Below are 22913 nucleotides of genomic sequence, written 5' to 3'. Positions count from 1 at the left end.
ATTGTCTTATGCTATCTCCCCAACAGCTCCTAAATTGGAATTATTGTACCAGCTTTCCTGATGAGGAAAGTGAGGCTCAGAGCGGTTCTGTAACTTGGCCAAGGTCACACAGCCAGCAAGTAGGTGGGCGGAGGCACAAGTCAAAGCCTACTGGCCTGCCCCTCCACCTCGGGAGGCAGAGCGACGCCTACTCCGTTTGTGTGGCTGCTGGGGTTGGGGTGCACCCCGCACTGGGGTGCGGGGCCCGGGGAGGGCGGCTCGCCGCCGCGGCTCGGCGCAGCTCCCAGGTTCGGAAGTTACGAAGTTTCCGTGCATTTCGCTAGCCTCCCAGCGCAGCTCGTCTACGCTCCGCCGCAGTTACGCCGCTAGCGCAGCGGGACTCAGGTGCTGCAGCGGGGGGGGGCCTGGGGCTGGGAGGAAGGCGGGGACGCAGTTTACGTAACCGTCCGCTCGCAGGTGCATGCGGCCGCCGGCCGCGATTGCTCCCTGCGCGCTCCCAGGTGCGCAGTTGGCGCAGGCCGCGGCGCAGCACGGCGGCGGCGGGCGCTGGCCGGCGCTCTCAGGTGCGGCAGGGCACGCGTGGAGGGGGCGCGCGGCGAACGAGGGGGCGGGCTTTCCGTTCCCCAGCAGCCGCGGGGCCCGCCCCCTGGCCTGGCCAATGGGCGCGCTCGGCGGTGTCACGTGGTCACCGCCGCCGCTGCCGCCGCCGAAGCGGAGACCGGAGCCGCGAGCGCCACCAGGGCAGCAGCCGCCGCAGCCGCCGCCGCTGGGCAGAGGAGCCGGAGACGCGAGCGGGCGAGGTGGCGGCGGCGGCGGAGCGGGAGCGGGTACCGGGCGCGGGCAGAGCGCGGCGGCGCGGGTAGGCTCCGGCGGCGGGGCGGGCGCCTGCGCGACGGGCCGTCCCGGGCGGGCGGCGGTTAAGGCGGCGGTTGAGGCGGTTGGCGGAGCCGGCCCGGGCCCCGCATTGTTTGTTGTGCGTCCTTAGCAGCGGCGGCGGCGGTGGCGGCCGAGGAGGAGAGCAGGGAGCAATCCCAGCCCCGCGGCTCCGGCATTGTGGCCGCCGCCGCCGCCGCTGCGGTGCCCCGGCCGCTTCGGGCAAGGGCAGCGGGCAGCCTTCCTCACCTTCGCGGGGACGGGGTCCCGGCCGAGCAGGGGAGGGCGTGGGCAGGGTCGGGGGACGCGTTGCCGAGAGGTCTTCCGGGACGGAGGGCGAGGGGCTCGGGGCAGGTGTTGGAGGACATTAGGGGCAGGAGCTGGGGAGAGGCTTCGGGGGGCAGGCGGAGGGTGTGGGCAGATTTGGGGGTAAATAGGGGTGCAGAGGGATCCGGCCCAAAGGAGGAGGAGAGCCTTCAGGCAGGTTTGGGGGGCCTCCTGGGCCAGGCGAGTGCGAGATGGAGGACGTTCTGGCCGGTGGGGGGGGCACTATATTGTGGGGTTCAAGAGGGAGTGAGGGGGCCTTTGGGGAGGGCTGGGACGAGTGGGGTGGGAATGGAGGGAGAAGACTGGGGACTCGAGCAGAACTGGAAGGAGCACTGCGTGCCAGGAGCAGGGAGTGGGGCGGGTATTAGGAAGGCCACTGGGACGCTCGTGAAGGGGAACGATGGAGGAGGGGGTCGGGGCAGGGGGAAGTGAGGGCAGGCAGGGAGCGCCTGAAAGGGAGGGAGGGAAGCAGGGTGCCTAGGCGTCTGGGGTGGTAGGGAAATGAAGGGTAGGCCCAGGGGCTCCAGGAGACCTGCGAGGGGTGTGAGGGAGTGTATGGCCAGGAGTATAGGGGAGACTGCAGCGAGGCGGAAGGGGGTTGACACGTGAGGATAAAAAGGCAGGTATCTGGTGCTCAGGTATGGGGTGGAAGGGGGAAGTTGATTGGGGCAGAGACTTGAGTTTGAGGGCTTGCAGAGAGAGGTGGGGACAGTAGGAGAAGGGTGATGGGGATGGAGAGCAGGAGGTGTGTGGGGCATTTAAAGGATTGCGGGAGAAGTGCGTGAAATGGAGGGTGTTTATGCAGGAAGTATGGAAGAAGGTGGGAGCAGCAAGAGAGGGAACTTTGAGGTAGGACGGAGGGTGAGGGGTTCTTGGCAAGTGTTGGAGGACATTAGGGGCAGGAGTTGGGGGAGAGGGACAGGTGTGTGGGGTGGCATGGAGTGTGTGAGGTGGAGGGCAAAAGCGGGTGGGGAAAGGGAAGTGTTCTTGGAGTGGCAGGTAAAGTGTGGGAACAAATGGAATGAAAGATTTCTGAGGCAGGAAGTGTGGAGAGGCTGGGGGGGAGGGAGATGGAGGGGAGTGTGTGAGAAGGAAATCAGTAGAGGGGGACAATGGGACACACTGGAGGGGAAGGTGGACAGGTCTGGAGTCCAGTAGGTGGAGGGAGGGAAGCACAGGTTTGGGCCACTGAGTTTTGTGCTGTAGGGAGAAGGGAGGTAGGGAGAAGGAAGGTGGACAGACTATTTTGGGGTAGAGAATGTAGAAGAATGCTTAATACCTATAGTGGAGTAAGAGAAGGGCAAGGTAGAGATGTATGTGGACATGTCTGTAACTAGAAAGGCATAGGTGATGGATTGGAGTGGTGGTGGTGGAAGTAGGATGCCCAGGTTTAGGGCAGGAAATGACTTTAAGTTGGAGAGAGCTAGGAACACAGGTTGCTTGAGAGAGTATGGAAGATCCAAGGAGTGGGAGTATGGGGAGAGATTCGAACACTTTGAGTTTCGAGAGATGAAAGGGGCCAAGATTTTTAGGTCACTGGAAGTATAAGGAAGGGCAGGCAGAGTGTAGAGGTTGGAAAAATAACTAAATGGAGAGGATTAAATTGCATACTAAGAGAAACTGGAGATTGAGGGGTGGGGGGACCTGAATTCTGGAATGATATTAATGGAAAATGGAGGACATTAAACCCAGTGTCATATCTGAAAGTTCATACTCCTAGGGTCAGATAGATCATTGAACCTGCTTTTAATTCCAGAACCCGGTAAATGACGAAGGGGTAAGGGAGAGCTGAGTGCACATCCCCAAATTTGAAAGAGGTGTGTAGTGGGTATCATCCTAGCATATTGGTTTGACGAGTGGACAGAAGAGCCACACAGGGTCATGAGGAGTGCACCAAGAGTGAATGGAAATGGGATTGCAGCAGGTGCAGGGCAGATGTCTTTGTGAAACTGCAACAGACCAGGCCCAGTAGCCAGTTGCATTTAAGGGCTATGTATAAGAGAGGGAGAAAGGGATACCTTGGTGCAGTGTCTCAGATATCCTGGTGCTTTCTGGGTAATGGGTCAGTATTCAGGCATGGGGTGATGTAATATCTGAGTCCCATGCTGTGGGCAGACAGAAGTAATGTACACCTGGCTCCTAAAAGTGGCAGAATTGGAGCTTTCTGACTCTTTCAAGATGTGAGTAACTGATCTGGATTGTTGACTTGTCCTCCCAAATAGTTCAGGTAAAATTTAGTTGGAGGCTTTTGGATTCTCTGGTATTTTGATTTGAGTTGGGAAGTGTAATGTTAGCTTTATTGAGGAAAGACACTTATGGGGTTGGGCGGACATATGGCCTTCATCTTGCCAAACACATGGGAAGTAACCTTTAGGGGTTTGAACACAGACACTTATTTCAGTGCAAGTCTCATTCACTGTTCTGTGGCTTGTGTTAGATTCTTAGGGATTTGAAAGGATTAAGCAAACTACTTTGAGACTGCTTCAGTAAGCAAGGTTTCCTAGAATCTTGGAAAACGACTTCTCTTTTGACAGTTGAAAATTAAGTCTTGTCAGATTTTGCTAAAAAATAAATTTCGTCATGTTGCAGAAATAACTTCAATTATCACTCTGTGGGCTTCATGTAATGTGTAGTGTGGTACCTAGTATGATTTCAAATAAAAGGTTCGCTTTGGTAGCTTGGGAGCTTTCTGGGTTGATTAGTTTTCTTCTTTTGTTGATTTAGGAAGTATCTTAATGCAGCCATTGTATGTTTGAATAATAAGTTTGAGTGGAAGTGGGAATCCTGCCTAAACATAATGAGGGCGGAGCAGAACACCAAATTTTAAGTAATCGGAATCTGTTAATAAAAATATTAAAAAATAAACTGGAAGCAAATGATTTGTAAAATCCAAATTTGAAGTGTGTCATGGCAGCAAAAGAATGCTCTGAAGGCGTTGCTGTGAGATTGTATTTTTGGAGGGAAAGATTTTGAAAGTGTAATGTCCTTTCGATTGAAACTCTTTGAGTATTTTGAGATTTGATGTATGTATACAGTATAATTATAGGGAGCATGTCTGACCTCATTTGCTTTTTGGCAGAGAATTTGAGCAGTAGGATATAAGATGAATAGAATGAGCTTTGAAAATTCTCTCCAACATAGCCATTGTTTCCTCCTTGTATTTTTTAAGTCCATTGTGTTCCTTTTATTGACTTGAGGTGTGCACTACTTTCTTGCTCAGAATACTCAATTCTGGCATAGTGTTCTGATTATATGTATTGTTCTGTGAAGTTCTATGAATTGGTACAATTTGTAGGCACTTTAGATATCCTAAGTTTATGAACCAAGGAAAGCAGGTTATTTAGGCTTTGTAGGCTGAATAGTTGGGTTCTGGTTTTATTTTCACTGGTGACTTGCTGGACAAGATATTTAATCCCTTCCTGCTGGTTTATTCTCCAGAAACCTGACTCTATCCATCTCCTGTGAGAATCAAGGTGGTTTATATAAAACAAGTTTAAGTCTTTCGGGAAGACTAGAACTATGCAAATATGGGGATAGATGTTATTTAGTTCCTTTTTTCTCCCTTGTGGTTTTTAGACTGGTCAAATATTAGTACTTCATAATTTGCCATTAGGTGGATTAATTTGTGTGAAAGTTGAATAGAGATGAAATTTATGTGACTATCAGAGATGTCTGCAAATTGAAGTTTATTCATTCTTTGCTGTCTGCTTACCTTTCCAATTTCTCAGCTGAGTATTAGTGCTGGTTTGAATTCTTCAGCCTGAGCAGAAGCTTGTGAGAGACATTGGATTCCAGCTATAGCTCAAGATTGTTTCTAAGCAGGAATTTCCAGAGACAGAGTACTTCTTTGGCTCAGTGAATTCAAGTCTTTTTTTTTGCTTTTTTTTTTTTTTTTTTTTTTTTTTTTGAGATGGAGTCTCGCTCTGTTGCCAGGCTGGAGTGCAGTGGCACAATCTCGGCTCACTGCAAGCTCCACCTCCTGGGTTCAAGTGATTCTCCTGCCCCAGCCTCCCAAGTAGCTGGGACTACAGGTGCCTGCCACCACGCCTGGCTAATTTTTTGTATTTTTAGTAGAGACGGGGTTTCACCATGTAGGCCAGGATGGTCTTGATCTCCTGACCTCGTGATCTGCCTGCGTCGGCCTCCCAAAGTGCTGGGATTACAGGCCTGAGCCATTGCACCCGGCCGAATTCAATTCTTATATTAGAAATAGTAAACATGATACATTTTCTTATGTATTTTGCAGAAAATTGATTACTGACTGAGTGACTGGAACAGAAAAATAGAGCTATCCCTTCTGCTAGTGACATCAAGCTTCCTTCTTCTGATTTACTGAATACTCCTTCCTTTTTCAAGTTTTAGTTATCAAATAATTACATATCACTTGGTATTTCCATATGCGTTGACAGGTTTTGCTCTATCTGAGGGGGAATGATTTTTAAATGCTTTCTTAATGTTGTGTTTGGTTTACAAGTTGTAAAGAGCCTTCCAGGTGCTGGTCATGATTGACACAGCAAAAATGTAAATAGCAAATTGCTTTTTTTTTTTTTTTTTTTAAGAGACAGAGTCTTGCTTTGTGGCCCAGGCTAGAGTACAGTGGTGTGATCATAGCTCATTGTAACCTTGAACTCCAGAGCTCAAGTGATCCTCTCGCCTTAGAATCTCAAGTAGCTGGGACTACAGGCATGTGCCACCACATCTGGCTATTTTTTTACTTTTAGTAGAGACCAGGTCTCAAGGGCTTGTTGTGTTGCCCAGGCTGATCTTGGACTCCTGAGCTCAAGCGATCCTCCTGCCTCAGCATAGGTTGCTTTATTACGCATTAATTTGCCGTGAGCTTGGTAATACCCAGCTCCGATAGTGATCGGAGATTGATAGTGATCAATCTTTGCTACGTGATCTACTCTAATAGTTTACTCTCTTAGGTAACATGCTTGGACGCTGTTACCCATTTTACTGCTTTTCTGTTTTCATTTGTTTTGCATAGGTCCTTTTATGGGAAGATTGGTTGTTTTTCGAAATTCGTTTAGCTACAGAAACTGTTTCTGACTAGTAATTCTAAGAGGCTAGTGGATCAAGTCTAATTTTAGAAAACTTTATTGAGAGATGTAAGTTTAATGTATATATCAGTTAAAATAGAAATAAAGTAAATAAGGCCAGATTAATGGTGATATAGATAATTAGGTGATTTGAGCCCGAAAGTTGTGTTAATCTTTAATATAGCTTTTAGTTCTTGCATTGAATAGTGAGGTGACCAAATGACCTGGTTTGTAACTTTCATGTCTAATTTGAATTATTTCTTGTCTTAAGTGTCCATTAAGTGCATCCTATTTGAGAAGTATAGTGCCTGCCTCACACATGTGCATGTGGCTGAATGAAGCAGTCCTAAATTTTATTTGGTATTCAAATTCTCTTAACTTCTGACATAACTAGCACTGTGTAAAACATCTGCTTTCTTTAGTTAACTTTAGCATAACTTGAAAGGGTACAGTTGATTACATCAATAATAAAATCACAGCCTTGCATTGTGTGACTTCATGGTTCATTTCCACTTGAAAAGTGAGAATTCTGCAGCAGGTTGTGTAATAAATTCTGAGGCATTTCTGGGTCATGGGTAAGATGTAGTTTCTTACTGCACCTGCAGAATTTCCTGTTCTTTGCAGTTTTCCAGGTGCCAGGATTTTTCACAATATCCTTTTGGGCCGATCAGCATTTTGTATATGATTTTAATTTAACCAATGTAGTGCTGTTGACATATAGTGACTAGTAATTGTCCTAAAGGGCTCTGTCTAGATTTTTTTCTTACCATGCTTGTTTCAGTATGCCATTATTAAGCCTGTTTTGCCAGTTAATTCAGCAAGCATAAATTGACATTTAGGCTCAACGGCGTGTTTTGTGCCAGACCTAAGATTTCTTAGTATGCCTCGATAATACTGGTTTGAGTAAAAAATAGATTCTTCTCTAGATATATTGGCCCTTAATGTGAAAATGGAGTTTATAACTGGTTACTTATGTTTAGTCAGCCTAAATGGAAATCAGTACAGTTTAAGACAACTAGGCAGTGACCTAATAAATAAGCGGTTGGTTTGCAAAAGTTAAGATGGAGGCAGTTCATTTTTAAGATGTTTATAGTTCAAGTAAATCCAAAACTCATTAACATTGCATATAATCATTGGCTTCTGTACAGCTTAGGCAACCTAAATTTTAACCTAATGAAGTTTTGGATACTGGATAACTCTTGAGTTAAATAACTCTAACTCACAAAGCTAGTGAACTAAAGGGGAAAAGTGTTGCAGTTTTGATGGTTAAAAGCTGGAGAGAATAAAATCTCAAGCCTTTAGTGTGAATATTTTCAGTTGTTTTTGAAGTAAGCTGTGAATGAGCTTATAATGCCAAGGTTAGCATAGAAGGACAGATATCAAACATCATGATGAGGCTTTTAAAAACACGGTATCTTAAAAATAAATACTAATTGTGATTTTTTTGATCTGCCAGTTTCGTGGTCAATGTTGTAGAACTATACAAAATTGACTTTTGAAGTTGGTCAGCATTATCGTTCCTTTATTTCTAGAGCTCAGAGTTGTATACCTGAACTTTGGTCCCTGTGATGGCTGTATAGTGTAGGTGAACAGTGGAATATTACATTTAGGGAAATGGAGGCACAAGGAGTTCACTTTAGAGCAGAGATTGGCAGACTATCAGATCACTCACAAGTTGCATATCAAATTCATGTTAGTTTCTGAATTTGGCAAGGAAGATTGATGGCTGAGCAAATTTGAAATCTGCCTCTTTTAATCAAGCTGTTGAGTACAAGTCTTTTCATGGACTGAATGGGATAGTGCTTCGTCCTCCTAGGAAGCTCAGAGTCGCAGGATTATGGGGTAGTAATGAATCTGAGAAAAAGTACTGGCACTGGGTGGAGTATGGGGATGCCCACAGTGCCTGGTGTGCAACCTTAATTGCTGTATTAGCAGAATGTTTTTGGTACTAAAAGACTTAGCTGTGAGATCTAATCCTATTTACTAGTTGTAGATCTCTCTCCTTAAGTCTGAAATAGGAATAATACTCCTAACTTACAGAGTTGTATTGAAGATTAAATTTCCATATAGCCATCAATCAGCTTCACCAATTATCAACATTTTGCTGCTCAGCCCTCACTCACAATTGCATTTTACTATTTTTTTTTTGCTAGAGAATTTATAGCAAATCTTAGACATCATATACTTTGATCCGTAAACACTTCAGTATGTATTTCTGACTGATAAGAACCAAAAAAACCACATAACCACAACATTATTTTAACTCCCTAAATTAACAGTAATTCCTTATCTTCTACTCAGAAGGACGTGGATTTAAAACATAGCTCTTAGAAACCACTTACCAGCTTTGTGAGTTAAGCATATTATTTACTCTCTCAGAGCTTCTGGTTCCTTATCTGTAACATAAAGATAATACCTCATGAAGTTATTTTGTGCTTAAATGAAATAACATATAAAATGTTGAACACAGAGGTTCTTGGCAAGTGGTCCAGCCTCTCATCTGAGCCTCCTGTGACATGTGAATTAGAATTATGGACTGCTCTCCTCCCTTCTTTAGTATCACAAAGAGTAACAGTACTCTGGAATTACTGCCCACGAGCCTAGTGAAATTTCTCTTCATTGGGCTATTTGACTCTTCTAGTGAGATTCTATTAACAGCTGAAATGATGTCTCTGTCTCTTCTGCAACATCATTATTCCCCTGTCTACTGGCTCATTCCAGTTGGCACACACATACTATATTTCATCTATTTTTTTAAACAACCATTTCTTTTTTTTTTTTTTTTTTTTTTTGAGGCGGAGTTTCGCTCTGTCGCCCAGGCTGGAGTGCAGTGGCCGGATCTCAGCTCACTGCAAGCTCCGCCTCCCGGGTTCACGCCATTCTCCTGCCTCAGCCTCCCGAGTAGCTGGGACTACAGGCGCCCGCCACCTCGCCCGGCTAGATTTTTGTATTTTTTAGTAGAGACGGGGTTTCACCGGGTTAGCCAGGATGGTCTTGATCTCCTGACCTCGTGATCCGCCCTTCTCGGCCTCCCAAAGTGCTGGGATTACAGGCTTGAGCCACCGCGCCCGGCCAAACAACCATTTCTTGACCACATGCCTTTTTTAGCTGCTACCCAATTTCTCTGCTCCCCTTTACAGCAAAACTTTTTTAAAGAGTTGTTTCTTCTATTCATCTTTAGTTCGCATGTTCTCCTGAAACCACTCTAGTGAATTTTTTAACCCCACCACTCTACTGAAACTGTCGAAACTATGAAGTTTAATTCTTATTTGACCTATTAGCTGTGTTTGGCACAAATGGGTACCTCCTTTTGTGAAACACTTTCTGCTTTGGTTTCTAGGATACCAGACTACTTACCGGTTTTTCTACCTACTTGGCTTCATAGTTTCTTTTTTGGTTCTTCCTTATTACACCTACCTCTTAATATTGGACTGCCCCATGGGATCTCTGGTTTTTTTTTTTTTTTGAGATAGAGTTTCACTCTTGTTGCCCAGGCTGGAGTGCAATAGCATGATCTCGGCTTACCGCAACCTCCGCCTCCCGGGTTCAAGCGATTCTCCTGCCTCAGCCTCCTGAGTATCTGGGATTACAGGCCTGCGCCACCACACCCAGCTAATTTTTTGTATTTTTTTAGTAGAGACGGGGTTTCTCAATGTTTGTCAGGCTGGTCTCGAACTCCGGACCTCAGGTGCTCCACCGACCTCGGCCTCCCAAAGTGCTAGGATTACAGGCATGAGCCACCGTGCCCCGCCCCTCTGGTCGTTTTCTCATTTCCTTGGTGCTGTCACCCATTCTTGTGGCTTTAAATGCGTGTGATGATGACTCTCAAATTTTCTTGTTTTTTTTTTTGAGTCAGAATTTTGTTCTTGTTGCCCAGGCTAGAGTGCAATGGTGCAGTCTTGGCTCACTGAGCCTCCACCTTCTGGGTTCAAGTGATTCTCCCGCCTCAGCCTCCCAAGTAGCTGGGATTACAGGTACGCCACCACACCCAGCTAATTTTTTTGTAGTTTTAGTAGAGACGGGGTTTCACCAGGCTGGTCTTGAACTCCTGACCTCAAGTGATCCACCTGCCTTGGCTTCCCAAAGTGCTGGAATTACAAGTGTGAGCCATTGTGACTGGCCAACTCTCAAATTTTTATCTGTAGCCTGGAACTCCAGGCTTGTATATGCTACTGCCTACCTGACATCTCCTCTTATATCTTCTATCGTTATTTCAAATTGAACTTACCATGTCTCCTCTTCCCCTTGCCCCTTTTATAATCTTCCATATCTCAGTAAATAGCAGCTTCATCTTTCCATTTTCTGAGGTCAAAACGTGGAGACATTCTTGACTCTTTCCTCACACATCACATCTGATCCCTTAGGAAATCTTACCAGCCCTGTTTAAAATATATCCAGAATCTGACCACTTCTCATCACTTGCACCACCGTAAGCCTACATTACCTTCTCCAAGTTTTTGCAGTAATCACCCCCCTTTTTTTTTGCCCTTTCCTCCTTATAGTCTATTCTTAATACAGTAACAAGAATGATCCTTTAAAAAAAAAGTAAGTCAGATTTTGTCTTCTCTGGTCAAAACCCTCTAGTGATTGCCCATCTTGCTTAAAGTAAAACACAAAGTCCTGTCAAGTCCTTCTGTTACTGAATGCCTTCTTGGCTGTCTAATCTCATCTTCTCTTACACTTCTTTTTGCTTACTCCATTCTGGCCACAATGATCTTCTTACGGATTCTTTTTTTTTTTTTGAGACAGAGTCTCACTCTGTCACCCAGTCTGGAGTGCAGTGGTGCGATCTCGGCTCACTGCAAGCTCCGCCTCCCGGGTTCACGCCATTCTCCTGCCTCAGCCTCCCGAGTAGCTGGGACTGCAGGCACCCGCCACCACGTCCAGCTAATTTTTTTGTATTTTTAGTAGAGACGGGGTTTCACTGTGTTAGCCAGGATGGTCTCGATCTCCTGACCTCATGATTCGCCCACCGCGGCCTCCCAAAGTGCTGGGGTTACAGTCGTGAACCACCCTGTCCGGCCCTCTTGTGGATTCTTTAACATTCCAGGCATATTTCTGTCTCAGGTCCTTTGCACTTGTTGTTTACCCTGTCCAGAATGTAGTTTTTCAGATGTTTGCTTGGCTCCATCTTATCTCTCATTTTCAGTGAGGCCTTCTCTTACCACCCTACTAAAATGGCAGCTCCTCCATTTCTGGTTCTCCCTACCCAACCTTTCCCATCTTCTTTTTCTCCGTGCCACTTTAAACCATTTCACTTATGATATATTTTGCTTATATTGTTTATTGCCTTTGTTTCTCCACTTGATATAAGCTCCATGAAAGCAAGGATTTTTGTTGGTTTTGTTTTCTGTAGATTTCAAGCACCTAGTAGAACAGTGCCTGGCATTTAGTAGGAACCTGAGTATTTGAATGAATTATTTTATTAATTGTAGTCTATTACTTGGAAAAGGTTTAATTTTTTAAAGTTTTAATTTCAGTTTTTCTTTGGAATATTATGCACCTTGAAGTCGTCTTTTTGCTGTATTTCTGTTTTTCTTGATGAGTATCCTTATTTATTCATCTTGAGTTCTTATTAAGCACTGTGCTAGTTGCATTGGGATATATAAAGATATCAATATAATAATTATATACAATTTTATAAATATAGAATATATAAATAAAATTATGCATAATAAAAATATATATCTTTTATATAATTTATATATATATATAAAAATTATTATTATTTTTTGAGACAGGGTCTTGTTCTGTTGCCCAGGCTGAAGTACAGTGGTGTGATCATGGCTCACTGTAGCCTCAACCTCCTAGGCTCGACCAATCCTACCACCTCAGTCTGCTGAGTAGCTAGGACTACAGACATGTGCCACCATGCCTGGCTAATAAAAAAAAAATTATTTTGTAGAGATAAGTCTTGCTATGTTGCCCAGGTTGGTCTTGAACTGCTGGGCTCAAGCCATCCTCCTGCCTGGGTATCCCAAAGCCGTGGGATTACAGTCATGAGCCGCTGTGCCCAGCCAGAGATAAAGTATTCATAGACCCTTTTATACTTTTATGAGCTTACAGTCTATTAGGGGAGTTGATAATATGATGCGTGTGTGTGTTTGTGTGTTTTAAAAAGGTAAGTACCCGAGAGAGTGGTCCAGAATTCAGAAGAACAAGAAATTATTTCTAGTGGAGGGGAATAATGGAGCGACTTCAGTGAGGGTGTGTGTAGTGTATAGTATGAGCCACAGAAAACAAGTAGAACTGGATTATGAGAACATGGAAAAGAATTCCATATGGAGGGAATAGCATTAGCAAAATAAGAGTGCTCAAGATTTGTATGGGAAATAACAAGTGGTTCATGGGATATGTAAAAGGAATTAGTAGAGTGTAAGTTTGGAGAGGAATGTTGGAGCTACTGATAGAAGGATTTGAATGCAGGAATCAGGAATTCAAGCGTTACTGTTTGAAAGCTCCAGTGATGAAGGACGTTATCAGGACTGTCTTTATGAGTTTGACAACTTTATGTGGAAAGACAGACTGAAATAAATATAACTGGTCCTCGAATAATGTTTCATTCAATGTCGTTTCATTATAATGTTGATGAAAAAAAAAAAAAGATTCCTGGCCAGAGCCACTGTCTACGTGGAGTTTTCACATTCTCCCTATGTCTCTGTGGGTTTTCTCTGAATACTCTTGTTTGAATACTCTCTGTGATGGAATGGTGTTCTGTCTAGGATTGGTGCCCACCTTGTGCCCTGAGCTGATGGGATAGGCTCTGGCCACCTGCAGTCTTGAACTGGAATAATTAAGTAGTCATCTTGTTTTTTATTAACCTTTCTTACATGTATGTGTAGCTCACATTTATTTCAGTGTTTAATATTAGAAGCATTTTGGTTTTTATTTAGAAGTTTGGTGATGTTTTTGTGACAAGAAGAACTTAACTGCTGTATATATCAATTAGCCTATGATACATTGGTTTAATTTTATGTTATTTCCCCTGAAGTCACAGTTTCCAAGAACCTATCAAGTACATTAAGTGACAACTCACTGTACACTGATTAAAATGTTCCTGTAATAATTTGGGGGAAAAAGCGATAAAGGTAGTGGAAATAGGTATATATATAATCTCAGCGTTTTGGGACACCAAGGCAGGAGGATCACTTGAGCTCAGGAGTTGGAGACCAACCTCGACAACATAGTGAGACCACATCTTTATAGAAAAAAAGTAGCTGGGTGTGGTGGTGCTTGCCTGTAGTCTCAGTTACTTGGGAGCCTGAGGTTGGAGGATTGCTTGAACCCAAGAGGTTGAAGCTGTAGTGAGCTGTGATCATGCCACTGCACTCCACTAGGCAACAGAGCAAGACTAGCAAAAAAAAAAAAAAAAAAAAAAAACAAAAACAAAAACAGAGCAAGACTAGCAAAAAAACAAACAGAAAACAGAAAGAAAGGATGTCTTGGAACTGTTGCAACTTCGTAACTACTGGATGTGAGGGCTAAGCAACAAGCCTGACAGGGTTTCAAGCCAGTTGATTGTTAGGCTGGGGTTCCCTCAATATAAGCAGGAACCCAGGAGAAGTGAGATTAGAAGGAAAATTTCGTTTAGTTTTGGTATAACGTTTGCAGGTGTGATGGTTGTATACAGGTGATGATGATTCTGATAAAAAAGTTAGTGATCTCTTTAGAAAGGATGTGCATCTGTTGCTTTCGTGCCTTCATTTTGATATAGCTAACTCCCAGAAAGAGAAGTAAGACTCAATTGCTGAATCTATTGCTGGCATCAGAATCTAGATAATTGATTTGGAAAACTTTGACACAGCACCTGAATTTTTCTTTTCATCTGTAAGTAGCTCAAACCTTTTCACTAAGTGTGTTAGATAAGTTGCTCTGGTTGTAAAAACACTTTATGTATTCTCAGAAGCTTGATACAACTTACATCCTTTGAACTCTCCTTTACTGCTGTGTCATTGGCTATGGATATCTAAACAGTGCCTTTCTTACCTCTTTGAAGAAAACACACGAGCAAATGAGTGTTCCCAACTAGTAAACTTGATCACCTTGAGATCAAGGCAGTGTTTATTTGAATTAAAAGGTTTGCATGATCTTTCCATACCCTACTCCTATTTTTCCCCTTAGGACTTAGAGACACGTTGGAAGAGGACAAGCCTTTTAACCTAATTAATGGTAGTTAAGGTGTTAGTTGCCAAAACATTTCTTTAACAGCCTACATTTAGCAAAATACTGGAAGATATCAGAGGATGTAGCTTTCTGTGCCAGGCAGATTAAAGAACAGTGTAAGGTTCTTTTAGATTTATAGCACTTTCACAGCCTTGTAGCAGGAGGTGTTTTTAACCCAAAGATTATTTATAGGCAAAAAAATTATTTGCAAAATAATGATAATTGTGTACACTTTTTATTTATAGGCTAATGATGTATGATGTTTACATTTTTATATTTAATGCATTTTTTAATAGTTGAAAAAAAGACATGAGTTTGTTAAAAACTTGCAGTTTACCAGCTACGTTTAGAAGGGTGACCTTGAGCTTACAACATTAGTTATCTCTTTATTAAGTCTTTTTTCTTTGCCCTTAGATAATATTGTCAGTGAGTGTTATTTTGACACTGTCATTATGAAGCCTTTTGTTTTCCATTAAATAGGAGTCAGTAGGACCCAACTGTCCTGAAATGAGAAAATTTTTGTATTTAGTATAATTTATATTTTTCACCTCACTGGAGGTGTGATGGCTTTTAGTTTGTCAGATTTGGAGTATATTGTAAATTTTTTAAAAATCTGGGCAATTTTGTTTCACATAATTGGTTTGCTAAGAATATAAAGTCTTACCCTTGTGAGAAACTTGCGAGATCCTTTTAGTCCTGCTTTGTTGCAGAGAGGTTAAGGCACTAGTTGAAAATCACACTCCCAACTAGTGACAGAGTTGGGGCAAGAGATATATTTCTTTTTTCTTTTTCTTTTTTTTGAGATGGAGTCTCGTTGTGTCACCCAGGCTGGAGTGCAGTGGCACGATCTGGGCTCACTGCAAGCTCCACCTCTTGGGTTCACGCCGTTCTGCCTCAGCCTCCCAAGTAGCTGGGACTACAGGTGTCCACCACCACGCCTGGCTAAGTTTTTGTATTTTTAATAGAGATGGGGTTTCACTGTGTTAGCCAGGGTGGTCTCAATCTCCTGATCGGCAAGAGGTAGATTTCTTGACCTTCAGTCTTGGGCTCCTTTCACCATGTCAGGCTGCTGTTTAGAAATGTGTACCAGGAAATCTTAAATAAACGTAGCTGAGTTGGTCACTAACCTGCTTAGTTGGTTGGTCATTATTGGGTGTTATTACTAACACCTAATAATGTTCAGTAGGAATAATTAAGATTTTTTTTCCCCCTCGTTCCTTCTGAAAACATTTTTTAAAAAGGCTAACCATTTTAAACTGAATGATTCAGTGGCATTTCATTCACAATTTTGAGCAACCACCACTTTATGTAGTTCCAGAACATTTTCATCACTTCAAAATAAAACCCCTTACCCATTATGCAGTTTGAAAAGTTTTTAAGCAATTAGAATAAAAATCTTTGCTGTGACAAGTAAGGTCGACTAGGGCAAGTTTGTATTACAGCGCACTCCAGTGCTTTGTTGCCCACTTCTGATTTGCCAGTGAGAAACAGAGACTCCTCCTTATGCTATTTAATAGTGATATATTACAAACAGCAACGTCAAAAAAGAATGTGTTAGGCACATAATAATAATGCTGATAGCAGACATGCGTTATGCATATTATTGTTAATCTTCACACTAGCCTTTCAAAGTGGTTACTGTATTTCTGATGAGAAAATGAAGGCTTGTTCACTAATTCTAGAATCACTTAGCTGATAAGTGGCCAATCTGGGATTCAAATCCATATCTATTTGGCTAGAAAAGTTGGATGTTCTTGTCACTAAATTTGGGAATGAGCAGGCAAAAAGAAACACATGGAAGGAATCATCTTGTTTGAGGGATTCAGTACTCTCTTAGCAGTACAGTGTGTAAGGGAAGGGGATTTGAGTTTGTTAGTCCTGTTGATGTTTGTGTATTAGTTGCCACTTTCTCCTGACCCGCTGTGATCTATCTGTATGCAAAGGAGGAAAAACAAAATAGGAAATCATCTTTGGAACTCTTTATAGACATTATCATAAACAATTAGAAGAAATTGCAATGTAGCTTCTGAAATTTGTTGTTAGAAATTATCTATTTCTTTTTTTTGTTTGTTTTTTTTTGAGACGGAGTCTCACTCTGTCACCCAAGCTGGAGTGCTGGAGTGCAGTGGCACGATCTCGTCTCGTTGCAAGCTCAGCCTCCTGGGTTCACGCCATTCTCCTGCCTCAGCCTCCCAAGTAGCTGAGACTACAGGCGCCCACCACTATGCCTGGCTGATTTTTTTGTGTTTTTTAGTAGAGACGGGGTTTCACTGTGTTAGCCAGGATGGTCTCGATTCCCTGACCTCGTGTCCACCCACTTTCGCCTCCCAGAGTGCTGGGATTACAGGCATGAGCCACTGTGCCCGACCTTTTTCTTCTCTTGTAATGAGTCTTTATATGATTTTATTTTAAAGTCGTGAACTGATGTGCTTGAGTGGTTAATGATTAGTCTTAGCAGTATTGGAACTTGATTGATTTCCCATTTTAAGATCCTTTTATCGTGATTCAATTCCAATGAAGCATAACTCAAATTGTGTGTATTGAAGACTTTTATAATTACATTTTCACCCCTATTAAAACACTTTTTTTTAGCTTTTTTAAAGTTTGAAAGAAATTTTGGTAGACCAGTTGTCAGTCATTCCTTTGAATGCCCCTGGTAAGTCACCTCATAAACCTCGTCATTTTTCTACTGTGTTTTGGCCTGAATCATGTTACTTCCCTTCAGTAATAGGCCCTGGGGTAATATGTTCCAATGTGCTGGCTTTGGGTAAAAAGGATGGTATCATGTAAAATACAGCTCTCTGGCTACTTTGAACAAAGAGATTTTTTTAAGGTTATGTGAGCATGACAAGAATATAAGGTATAGCAATAGCGGCCATCTACAAATCTCTTGAATGTGTGTATTGATAGTTATCCAAAGAAGTACAGATTTTTGACAGTGACCTTGTGACTTTTGCTAGTATCTAAATACTAGGTACTTCCGTAAATGGATTTTAAGCTTTTAGAAACTTAATGTTTTATAATGCCCTTGTAACTTGGCTCAAATATTACACATTGCTTTTCTGTTTTGACCTAGTGATGACATTTCATTCTCTCTGGAACCAGCAAAAATGTGCCGTGAAGAGTACAGGCTTTGGAGTTGGTCGGATTTGTTTTCAAGTCTTTGTCACTTACTAGCTGTAAGACCTTTCCTCTTTTAAAATGAATATCTTATGTCACAACTCTGTAGAGTTAGAGGTGATGTCTCTAAAGGGCTCAGCACAGTATCTAGCACATAGTGAATTGTGTTCAAATGGTCGGTATTATAGGAAGAAGTATAAATTTTGATAGCCTAGCCAACATCATTGGAAATACAGTAAAACCTCATCTGTATACTGTCCTGAAATCAGCACATTTCTTCTTGGATTTGTGTTTTGTTTGTGTGTTGAAGTGCCATGTGTCAGTTTTCACCATTTCCTGCAACTTTTCCTTTTTCTCAGAAGTGCTTGGCAAATACCTTCATTGGTTATTGTATAATTTAGCTTAAAAAAAAAAAAAAAAAAAAAGATGGGGCTCTGCAAGCTAATGATGAGGCATTTGCTCCCTTATAGCAATCCTTTTCAGTTAGGTATTCCTGTGTAGCGTGCTAACAGGTGCTTACCACCCTTAGAGATGTCAGATGGCTGAATGCCTAAGCTTATGTCAAAGAAGGGAGCTTTTGTTATCTGGAATGAAAAGTATACAATGCCTACTAAATGCTTATAGTGTATTTCATGATGATTGTTAATGTTAAAGCATGAAAAGTCATATCTTAGCCTAACAATTTTACTCATTACTTCCCCATTATTTGCACTGTTTCTCTTGTTCTGTTTAGAAAGACATACAAAAGGCCTTTTACACTATAACTGTACGGTTGAGGTTGTGATGAATTGCAATCTAAGAATATTAGCTATGGAGGGGACTTTGGAGGTCAGCTGTACTAACCGTCTTATCTTGTACATGAAAAAGCTGGCTGAGAGAAGTTGTGACTCACTCAAGGACATAGAAAGTAAGTGACAGGTTTGATTTCCAATCCAGTATTATGAAGGTTACCTGGTAAAGTGGAGAGAGCACTGGACTTGGAGTCACACAGGCCTGATTTTGAGTCCTCATTCCACCATTTATTAACTGTGTGACCTTTGGCAAGTAAGTCTGAGTCAGTTTCCTGCTCTGTGTTACTTTGCGGGGTCTTGAGGATTATGGGATAATATAAGTAAAGCACAGAGCCTGGCATTTGCGATGGGCTCAGTAAGTGCTGTCTGTTCTCTTGTACTATTTTTCTTTGAGAGAGAGAGAGAGAGAGAGAGAGAGAGAAAGAGAACAAAAAAAGAAACAGAGACAAAGAGGGTCTCTCTCTCCATTGCCCAGGCTGGAGTGCAGTGGTATGATCATGGCTCACTGCAGCCTCGAACTCCTAGAGTTCAAGTGATCTGCCTGCCTCAGCCTCACAAGTAGCTAGGATTACAGGATTACCAGACCTGACTAATAAAAAAAAAAGATTTTTAAAAATAGAAATGGGGTCTCGTTATGTCACCCTGGTCTTGGACTCCTGGCTACAAGCCATCCTCCTGCTTCAGTCTCTCTAAGTGTTGGGCTTATAAGTGTGAGCCGCTGTAGCCAGCCCTGCTTTCCTTTAAAACAGATCATATAGCTAAGTGATACTCGTTATGAAATGGGAATTAAAGAGAATGGTTGATGTTTTTGCCAAAACCTTTCGCTGAAAATCTGTTATTCATTGGGGGATCGCTCACTGCAAAATGAGTGCAAAACATTCGTCAAGAGCTTAGTGACCACGGCTCCAAGTTGTACAGTGTTGACATGGTTCATTCCTGAGAAATGTCTGCATTTCCCTAGTGAAATGGATAGAAAACCTAGCATTGGGAACACCAAATCAACCTACATATAGTTAGGTCAGCAGTTCTCAAAAAAAAAATTTTTTTTAACTCTAGACCCTTTTACAATCTTAAACATTATTGAGGACCCCAGCGATCTCTTGTTTATATGAGTTGTGTCTGTTGGTATTTATCAGAAATTATATCTGATAAACATTTAAATATTTAAAAATGCTAATAAACTATTGTATGTTAACACAAGTGATATATTTTTAGTGAAAATATCTTTTCCAAGACAGAAGAAAACTAGTGAGAAGACTAGCATTGTTTTACATCTTACTAGAAGACAACTGAGTTCGGATAGCTGCTTCTGCAGTGTCTGTTTTAGTATGTTCTCGATGAAGTATATGAAGAAGAAAATCTGCCTTCGCACAGATATGTAGCTGGAAAAGGGAGAAATATTTTAATAGCTTTTTCAGATAATTTTGGATATTCTTCTTTGATACTACACCAAAACTTGACAAATGGTAGTATCTTGATAGAATCTGAAACCAGATCAGTGAACATTTTGTGTCCTGTTACATTAAAATCCACTGGTCTTTGCATTTTGATTGGATCTTTTATCTATACATGGTTTTATAACATTATGCATTGGCCATTGGAAAATATTTATTCATTGAATTATGTTGGTCTTCCAAACATGACCTATTTCATTATGTTCCGTCTTCAATGTTATGTAGCCTCTGGGAAACTCTGTACTCTGGAAAGAATGAGAGTGGAAAAGAAACATAATGCCTTCATACTACTTGGAAAATAGTTTTGGTCTTGCAGACCCCTGAAAGGGTCTTGAGGACCTCCAGGGGTTCCTAAACCACACTTGGAGAACAGCAAAGTTAGAAAAATTAGTAAATTAAAAGGAGTGACTCAATTGTTTTATTTTTTTAATTAAAAATAATTTAAAAACAGATTTAAAAAAATAATTTTTGAGACAGGGTCTTGCTGTGCCACCCAGGCTGAAGTGCGGTGGTACAATGATACCTCACTATAGCCCTGAACTCCTGGGCTCAAGTGATCCTCCCACTCCACCCTCCTCGGTGGCTGGGACTACAGGCATGTACCATCATGCCCAGCTAACTTTTTAATTTTTTGTACAGATGGAGTCTTGCTATGTTGCCCTGGCTGGTCTGAAGCTCCTGGCTTCAAGTGATCCTCTTGCTTCAGCCTTCCAAAGCGTATTTTTATTTTTTTGAGACAGGGTCTCACACTGTTCCCAGGCTGGGGTGCAGTGGCATGATCACAGCTCACTGCAGCCTTCACCTCCTGGGCTCAAGTGATCCTCCCACCTCAGCCTCCCGAGTAGCTGGGACTACAGGTGCACACAACCTTGCCTGGCTAATTAAAACATTTTTGTGTGTGTGGAAATGGGGTCTCACTGTGACCTGCGGTCTCCAGCTCCTGAGCTTAAGTGATCCTCCTGTCTCAGCCTCCCAAGGTGTTGGGATTACAGGTGAGAGCCACATGGCTCGGCCTGCAGCCTTAATAATAGATAATCTGGAAATGACTATGAAATGGATTGCTATATAAGCCTTAGTCTTAGAAACCATCTTATCCCTTGAAGTAAAGAGCTGCCTAATTTTGAAATGCAGTGAATTGGTCATTAAATATTTGAGTGTTTTTTGTAGACAAAGCAGTGTATTAGGTACTGCTAAAGATATGAATTATGAAAAACAGGTTCCTTCTTTTTAGTAGTTTATAGTCTAGCTGAAGGGGTAAGACGTATAACGTTGTAAAATATGACTAATGCAAGTTCTACATAACAGGGTGACATACAAGGAGAGAGGAAGCCATTCTTTATTATGGGGAAGTACAGTGCTCTTTCAGGTAATCATTACATCAGGTTATACTGGAGAATTAATATTGAATAATTATGTTAGGCTTACAAAATTATGTTGCAATTTATATTTTTATTCTCACATTGTTACCCTATTTTTGTAGGTTTATGTAGTTTCCAGTATTTTTACAGGTTTTTATTTGCCTTAAAAAAATAATTAGGCTGGGCGCGGTGGCTCATGCCTGTAATCCCACCACTTTGGGAGGCCGAGGTGGGCGGAACACAAGGTCAGGAGTTCAAGACCAGCCTGGCCAACATGGTAAAACACCGTCTCTACTAAAAATGTAAAAAAAAAAAGACAAAAACCAAAAAACTGGGCATGGTGGCATGTGCCTGTAATCCCAGCTGCTCGGGAGCCTGAGGCAGGAGAATTGTTTGAACCCAGGAGGCAGAGGTTGCAGTGAGCCGAGATTGCGCCATTGCACTCTAGCCTGGGCAACAGGGTGAGACTCCGTCTCAAAAAAAAAAAAAAAATTCAACACGATAGTGGTAGGACAAGTATGTTATTGCTATTTGATAGATGAGAAAAGACTGAGTTAAATATGCCAAGATCATAGAGATATGAGTATTATGTTATTTGCATTTATGTATCTCATTAGAATGGAATAGGAATACTCAGATACCTTGCTTTGGGGGAAAAATATATACATATACAGAGTAAAGATCTCCACTCAAGACTTCATAGAAATGTTTTAATGCTTCCTAAAGCACCTTGTATATACCTTGTGCTTAGTTGTTCCTTTACTGAATTATTATAACGATTTAAAAAAAATTACAAAGTACCTAGCAATAGAAGGCACTCATGGCAACTATTATTATTGTTGTTTTTTCAACTTTTTCAACTCAGCTCTGATGTTAAGACATCCAAATTCTGAATCATGTATGTTAGATATATTTTATTTACTTACAACATCTAAATTGTCCATCCGTGTAGAGATTCTCATTTCTCCATTTGGTGAATGCAGTAATTCTGGCCTGTATTTGTGGGGCACTTATTACTCTGTTCAGATACTGTGATACACATTTTACACACATTTCATCTTTAGATCCTCACAGCAGTTTCACCGTGAGGTGAGTGATGGTGTTTCCATTTTATAAATGAGAAAACAGGCCTGGACTCATCAGTTGCCCAAGGTGCTTACTAGTTAAAAGTACAGGTGGAAGGCTGGGCGCGGTGGCTTATACCTGTAATCCCAGCACTTTGGGAGGCTGAGGTGGGTGGATCACCTGAGGTCAGGAGTTCGAGACCAGCCTGGCCAACATGATAAAACCCCATCTCTACTAAAAGTACAAAAAATTAGCCAGACATGGTGGCGTGTGCCTGTAATCCGAGCTACTCAGGAGGCTGAGGCAGGAGAATCGTTTGATCGCGGGAGGTGGAGGTTGCAGTCAGCGGAGATTGTGGCACTGCACTCCAGCCTGGGTGACGAGCAAAACTCTGTCCCCCCCCAACCCCCCCAAAAAAAGTGCAGCTGGGATTTGAATCCACTTCTCTGTCTTCTGTTACCTTTCCATGTGGGCAGTAAGTTGAAAAAAATATTTTTGGATTGTAGAGGAGTTTTTGCTGTTTTTCAAAGGACAGCTTTTTGAGGGGGGCGTTGGGTGGTGGCTATTCTCCCCTTTTATAATAAGTTCATTGATTGGTATTGAGACCTCAGAACCGGTTTCTTTTTTTTTAAAAAAATTATTGATGTTATTTAATTAATTGCCTGATGAAATTTTGGTAAAATGGTAATGGATTAACATTTTCCAAATCTCGATTTCCAAGTT

General features: G+C 42.2%; 1 protein-coding gene across 4 annotated transcripts in view; it reads left to right on the top strand.

Moving 5' to 3' along the window:
• Positions 1 to 361: 361 nt before the first annotated feature.
• Positions 362 to 22913, top strand: part of STRBP (spermatid perinuclear RNA binding protein) — a 155727-nt gene continuing 133175 nt past the window's right edge. For 2 of the 4 annotated variants that reach the window (XR_005238983.2, XM_037994057.2), the window contains exon 1: positions 692 to 859. The gene's annotated coding sequence lies outside the window, so the exon portion shown is untranslated. Of the gene's footprint in view, positions 385 to 691; positions 860 to 22913 lie in introns of those variants that run through there. The other 2 variants (XM_073021905.1, XM_037994056.2) reach the window with 2 other exon arrangements.

The sequence above is a fragment of the Chlorocebus sabaeus genome, chromosome 12 (assembly GCF_047675955.1).
Source record: "Chlorocebus sabaeus isolate Y175 chromosome 12, mChlSab1.0.hap1, whole genome shotgun sequence".
Taxonomy (NCBI): Eukaryota; Metazoa; Chordata; class Mammalia; order Primates; family Cercopithecidae; genus Chlorocebus; species Chlorocebus sabaeus.
The sequence above is the reverse complement of the archived record's forward strand: the minus strand, read 5'-3'. Positions and strand labels throughout refer to the sequence as shown.